The sequence below is a fragment of the Staurois parvus genome, unplaced genomic scaffold (assembly GCF_062004578.1).
Source record: "Staurois parvus isolate SC_StPar_1 unplaced genomic scaffold, SC_StPar_1.0 ptg000860l, whole genome shotgun sequence".
NCBI classification, from domain to species: Eukaryota; Metazoa; Chordata; class Amphibia; order Anura; family Ranidae; genus Staurois; species Staurois parvus.
The window spans coordinates 3,137,553-3,145,058 of record NW_028318656.1 but is presented as its reverse complement, the minus strand read 5'-3'; positions in this window follow the sequence as shown (position 1 = coordinate 3,145,058).

Below are 7,506 nucleotides of genomic sequence, written 5' to 3'. Positions count from 1 at the left end.
ATTAAAAAAAACATTTATTTTTACTAATTTGTGCCAGTATATCTTTGATAAAAAAAAAGGGGAGGTATCTATTACAATTTAGTACCAAATAAAAGCCCAATTTGTCCTGAAAAAAAAAACGAAATACTTTACCTGGATACACTAAGTAGTTGCGATAATTATTATTATTATACAGTATTCATAAAGCGCCAATAGTTCGCTCAGCGCTGTACATTACAAAGGGGGACAGAACATGTGACAGAACAATACCAATACAATGCGATATACGAGGGGTTCGAGGACCCTGCTCTTTCGAGCTTACAATCTAGGAGGGAGGGGATGGTGGTACAGGAGGAGATAGCTATGGGGGATGGGGTAGTAGGAAGAGTGGAGGAGGTCGACAAGTTAGGAGGAGGTGGTGTAGGCTTCCCTGTAGAGATAGGTTTTCAGGGTGCGCCTAAAGGAGAGGAGAGTAGGTGATAATCTGATGGGTTGGGGCAGGGAGTTCCAGAGGATGGGTGACACCCTGGAGAAGTCCTGGAGGCGGGCATGGGAGGAGGAGACCAGGGAACTAGAGAGAAGGAGGTCTTGTGAGGAGCGGAGTGTGTGTGCTGGGCGGTACTTGGAAATTAGGTCAGTGATGTAGTTCGGGGCAGTATGATGGACTTTGTACGTCAGTGTTAGGATTTTAAATTTGATCCGTTGCGCAATCGGAAGCCAGTGGAAGGATTGGCAGAGGGGGGTGGCGGAGATGGAGCGGTTGGAAAGGTGAATGAGTCTGGCAGCCGTATTCAGGAACGACTGAAGCGGGGATAGCCAGCGGTGAGGCAGGCCAGTGAGGAGGGAGTTGCAGTAGTCGAGTCGTGATATTATGAGGGAGTGGATGAGCTGTTTAGTGGTTTCTGGGGTTAGGAACGTGCGGATTTTGGCGATGTTGCGGAGGTGGAGTCTGCACGAGTTTGTTAAAGATTGGACTTGGGGCTGGAAGGATAGGTTGGAGTCCAGAAAGACACCAAGTACTCTGGCCTGCGGGGCGGGTTTGATGGTGGCGTTGTTGGATGTGACGGAGAAGTCAATGGGGGATGGTGTCCGGGCTGGGGGGAAGACAAGAAACTCGGTTTTGGAGAGGTTCAGTTTAAGGAAGTGGAGCGACATCCAATCTGATATGTCGCTCAGTAGGTGTGTGATTCGGGCGGAGACCGAGGGGGTGAGGTGGGGGGTTGATAGATTTGTGTGTCGTCGGCATAGAGGTGGTAGTTGAAGCCGTGAGAGTGTATGAGTTGGCCAAGGGAGGAGGTGTAGATGGAGAAGGGGCCCGAGGACAGAGCCTTGAGGGACCCCAACAGAGAGGGGGAGTGAGGGGGAGGTGGTAGCATTATTGGTAACGCTGAAAAAGCGTTGTGACAGGTAGGATGAGAGCCAGGAGAGAGCAGAATCTCTGAGGCCGAGGGAGTGTAGTTTTTTTAGGAGGAGGGGGTGGTCGACTGTGTCGAAGGCCGCAGAGAGGTCAAGGAGTAGGAGCACTGAATAGTGGCCATTAGCTTTGGCGGTTAGCAGGTCGTTGGAAAGTTTGAGTAAGGCAGTTTCAGTGGAGTGTAGGGGACAGAAGCCGGATTGTAGGGGATCGAGGAGGTTGTTGTTGTTGAGGTGAGAGCTTAGGCGGGTGTAGACTAGGCGCTCGAGGAGTTTAGATGTAAATGGGAGCAGGGAGATGGTTAAAGGTATTAAGTTTTGTTTTACAAAGGGGTTAGAGTCTGCCCCCGAAAAATTTAAATTCAGCAGCTACAAATACTATAGCTGCTGACTTTTAATATAAGGGTTCTTACCTGTTCAGGGATCCTGCGATGACCTCATTGATTCTTCAATCAACTTTGGGTGCAGATGCCAGTCTTACTGCACATGCTCGAGCCACGTTGTGTTTTAAGAATGGTCCAACATGTCTTCTTGGACCTGTGTGTCTCAAAAAGCTGCAGGGGGAAGGAGGAGGAATCCAAGTACTTTGAGAATGGTCCCACAGTCTTCTTGGACCTGTGTGTCTCAAAAGGCTGCAGGGGGAAGGAGGAGGAAGCCAAGTACTTTGAGAATGGTCCCACAGTCTTCTTGGACCTGTGTGTCTCAAAAAGTTGCAGGGGGAAGGAGGAGGAAGCCAAGTGCTTTGAGAATGGTCCCACAGTCTTCTTGGACCTGTGTGTCCCAAAAGGTTGCAGTGGGAAGGAGGAGGAAGCAAAGCGCTTTGAGAATGGTCCCACAGTCTTCTTGGACCTGTGTGTCTTAAAAGGCTGCAGGGGGGAGGAGGAGGAAGCCAAGCTTCCTCACAGATAGCCCCAGCCATCTGATCCGGAAGTGGGAGTGGGTACCTGTCAAAACTAGGTACCCACTCCCCCCCAAAAAGTGCCAAATGTGGCAGTGGATGGAGGAGGATGTAAACAAGAGGAACTTCTCCTTTTGGGTGAAGTTCCACTTTAAGGAGCAGAATAGTGCCTTTAGGAATGGGGACATGTTGTTGGGCTAATTTGAAGAGAGGCATAAATGAAGCAAAATTGGCTTATAAGAAGAAAATTGATGAATATTTCAGTGAAAATTGGAAATATTTTTCTTCCCAGCGCAAATTAAGCATAGGATCTCCACAGATCCTATTAAATTCACTTTTTTCATATTTTATGCTATATGTTTTGATTATTTGTGATTATATGCTGAGAGTAATACACTATTTAGTTTTGTATTTTTTTGAGGTACACGGTAGATGCCTATACCACATTTGGATTATTACATCAAAGAAATAAAGAATTGAGAAGATGTACTGACACCAAGAGGGTTTTTATTTTAGATTTGTGGACTTTCAGGGGTGAAAGTGTGACTTTTTGAGTGTCAATTAAGAGTTTTCTTTATTTGTTTTATTTGATTTGAACACCGATTTTTGAATTTTATCTAAAAAAATAAACACTCTGCTCTCAACGCTGGCTCCCGCCGTCTGACAACTGCACCGGGATGACAGTTCCTAAATATTGGGATGATGTCACAAGGGGGCAGAGTCACAAGAGGGCGGGGTCGCATGAGGTGCAGGGTCACAAGAGGGTGGGGTCACAAGAGGGCGGGACCACAAGAGGGTGGGGTCACCCACCCCCTTGTGACGTCATCATGTGCTATGATTGGCCAAAGCTAGTCAGGCGCATTTGTTTGGCCATTCACAATGCACTGTCAGGGCACAGTGCATTGTTTGGTGTGGCGGGCAAGCAGCCGCCGAATGGCCTTAGTGTTCATGTGTTTGCAGAACACACAAACAGCCGATGTTCGAGTCGAACTTATGTTTGACTCAAATATCAAGCCCAACCCTATTCTCAATACACCTATGATTGTACTGCATATTACTGTACATTACCATCATTAAATTCCCTGACAATACTATGGTAGTTGGCTGTATTAAAACAGGGGATGAGGAGCTTTACAGTGAAGAACTTGGAAGGTAGTTGAGTGGAAAACAACTGATTACAGATTTCAGGAAAAATAAAACTGATTTAGCTTCACTTTTTGAAAGATGAATGTGTGGAGAGGGTTTCTGCTATTAGGTTTCTCTGTATATATATATATATTTTTTTTTTTTGAAAACTGAACATGGTCAATAAATGTGACTGCTGTTAATAAAAAAAATCCCAGCAATGCTCATACTTTCTGAGATTATTGTATTGTGTACTGTATCATAGTATGGTACCCAGGGCTTTTTTTTATCAGAGAAAAGGTGCAGGAACTGCCCCTCCAGGCCACGCCTGTTCCTGCCCCCTACTCACCCCTTACAGCTGCCCCTAGGACCGCCCCTTGTCTCCACTCTTACACACCTCCTAGCAGTCCCTTTAGAGAACAGGGAACAAAGTATAATTTGGGGGGCTATACAAGTCATTTATATGGAATTTGTTAATAAAAAGCAATGAAGTAAAATGTACAAAACATTAGAAATATCCAGCACTTAAAGTAAGCTCAGAGGCACTTCCAGCTCATATCTAGCAAGAGACAGCATCATGTCCAGTAAGAGACAGTCCCCATATCCAGCAAGAGATATCCCTATGTCCAGCAAGAGACAGCACCATGTCCAGCAAGACACAGTCCTTATATCCAGCAAGAAACAGTCCCCATATCCAGCAAGAGACATCCCCATGTCCAGCAAGAGACAGCCCCCATATCCAGCAAAAGACATCCACATGTCCAGAAAGAGACGTCCCCATATCAGGGCTGGATCTAGCCTGTCACAGGGGCAGAGGATGCAAAGTCAGCAGGGCATTGTATAAGAATGAGTAGAGCAGTGTACAGGGGGTCAGTAGTTTGTAGGGCAGTGTACAGGGGTTAGCATGGCACAGGACAGGGGTCAACAGGACAGAAGATAGAGGTCAGCATGGCAGAAGACAGTGGTCAGCAGAGTTGAGGACAGGGTCACTGCTGGCAGGGCACTTTAGAGATCTCCTCCTCCCCACACAGCAGATCGCTGAGATCGGTATCCCTCCACACAGTGTGTAGCTGGCTACTGCAGCTGCCAATCCAATCAGGGAATTTTACAGGTCAGAACTGCAACTGCAGCCAGCTACACATTGTGCAGATCAATGCTATGGGGAATCTGAGTTCAACTATGTGTATATACTGTATGTGTGGGGAGGAGATCTGTTGAATGCCTTGTGTGCAGTGCGGGCAGTGACAGGACAAGGTCATCTAGCACTCAAGGTGAAGGTGACAAACTGCGTTCCCCCCTCCATACAAAAACAGCTGTAATCAACATGCTTACCTCCGAAGCATACATTCCTTCTGCAAGTCCAAATTCTACTCAAACAAAATACAAAAATTCCCCATCCTCACAGTCCAAACCCCCCTTCCAGCTTAAATCCCCCCAATCCCCAAAAAATCTTCCATGCCCCAAAATCACCCTTCCTAACACACATCCTGTTTCTTTCCAAATCCCCTTTCCCCCAAATCCCTCCTCCTAGTACAAATTCTCCCCCCAAATCCCCCCTCCTAGTACAAATTCTCGCCAAAGTCCAAACTCGTAGCTTAAATCCTTTAACGAATTCCCCCTTCTAGTACAAATCCCGCCTCCCCTCCTCTTAGAACAAATCCTCTCCCCAAATCCCCCCTCTTAGTACAAACTCTCTCCACTCCTAGCACAAACCCTCTCCCCCAAATCCCCACTCCTAGCGTAAATCCTCTCCTCAAATATACCCTCCTAGTACAAATATTGCCCCTCTAAATCCCCCTCCTAACACAAATACTCCCCCCAAATCCCCCCATCTAATACAAATCCCCCCTCCTAGTACAAATCCCCCCATCCCCGCTTCTAGTACAAATCCCCCCGCCCTCAAAATCCCTCCTCCTAGCACAACTGCCTACAAATTACCCTTCCCAGCATGAATACCCGCATACCAAATCACCCTAGTAGCACATATCACCCCCAGCTCCCCCCATCTAGCACTAATCTCCCCCATTCCCCCCCTCTTAGCACAATCCCCCCTAATTCCCCACTTCTAGCACAAATCTTCCTCAGTCCTGCCTCCTAACACATCCCCCCAATTATCCTTCCCAGCACAAACAGCCCCCCCACAACCCCTCCTCCACAAGCTCCCCCTTCCCCAATCTTACAGGAGCAACAGGAGTAGTGAGGAGATGCGGGCTCTCTGTGATCTCCCCCTCCTGTCATACCATCGATCCTCCATATAGCAGGTTACACAGGATCGACAGTATTACATCCGACAGTATACGGCTTTATTACCTGCCCCTATCTCCTCCAAAGACTGCTCAACTCTTGGAAATGTGGATGGGGGGGTAATGAAGCCATGTACTTGCAGATGTAGTAGCGAGCCTGTATAACCTGCTGTATAGAGGATCACTGTTACGACAGGAGGGGGAGATCACATCTGCAGACCGCATCTCCTCCCCGCTCTCTCCTCTCTGCCGCTCCTGTCTGGACTATTTTCTTTACATAACTGCAGCCGGCAGTAAGTGAAAGGATGGGAGATAAAGCTCAGCGGGCACAGCACAATGTAAATGGGGGGGAGGGGAGCACAACTGAAATCTGGTTGGGGGCACAGCCCACCCCAGCACCCCCCTAGATCCCGCCATGCTTATGATTAATGTAAAGTATACTTCACCACTGACCATTTTCGTAATGGACGCTTCTCCATTTAACAGCAATGCAATGGACACTTTTATTACCAAGGAATGGAACACTTCTCCGTGTAACACCAATTAAGAGGACACGTCTCTAACCCCAAATGTAAATTTAGACCAGCTTATGGGGGAGGTCACAGACGGGGGGTACAGTCGCAGACGGGGGCATTGTCCTGCGTGAGTGCATTTTCTGCTGGAATGTCAAGACGCAGTTGAACACAGCAGTTTAAAGCAGGATAACTCAAGCAGCAGGAAGATACACCAAAGAACTCTACTGCACGCTGGATGGACTGCAAGCAAACACCCTGAGAAACATCTCCTACAAGTCTGATTCCCACTCCATGTACCCTCTACTCCTCCTTTTCACATTACTACCCTCTGTTCTCAAAATGTCATTTCTTTACCCCTCTGCTCCATCACAAAGCTTATACATCTCACCCTCACTGCTACCATCTCCCTACTACTGCTCTCATCACCTCCTGCTAGTACTTTACTCACCTGCTGACCCAAACACCAGGACAGGAAGACATGTGCACTCATATACATCCCGCTCCCATGTTACTTCCCTCACCCTCCTTGTTCTCCTAACTAGAGATGAGCGAATCGAACATGACGAAGTGGAATTCGTTTCGAAGATTAGGAAAAATTCGATTCGCGCCGAATCCGAAAATTAGCAAACTTCGGATGCACGAATCAAATTTTCCCAAAAATGGCGGCGACATGTGTGGCGACGGAGCGGGGATCTCTGGGAAGGCACGCAGACAAGGCTATTAGTCGTCTCCCCACGCTGCTGCTGGGGGGACTTTTTAACATAGGCCTCTGTATGGCCTTCAATTTTAGCTGCTTACGCTCCGCCACTCTGCCATGGGCCCCTGTACCGCCTCCTCATGCTGCTGCCAGGCCCATAATCTGCCATGGGCCCCCGTACCGACTCCTCATGCTGCTGCCAGGCCCGTAATCTGTCATGGGCCCCTGTACCGCCTCCTCATGCTGCTGCCAGGTCCAGAGTGTGTTATGGGTCCCTGTACGGCCTCCCATTGCTGCTGTCTCCATCGCCACACTCTGCCATGTGCCACTTTCAGGTCTCCTCACACTGCTGGTGGGTTCCATTTTGTCATAGGGTGCTGTATGGCCTCCCATTGCTGCTGCCTCCACCGCCACCCTGCGCCATGTGCCTGTCGTCTGCTCACGCTGCTGACGGCTTCCGCTTTTTAACCGAGGCCTGTGTTTGGCTTCCGAATACTGCTGCATCCACCGCCACCCTGCGCCATGTGTCTCTGTCGTCTGCTCACGCTGCTGACGGCTTCCGCTTTTTAACCTAGTCCTGTGTATGTCTTCCGAATACTGCTGCCTCCACCGCCACCCTGCGCCATGTGCCACTTT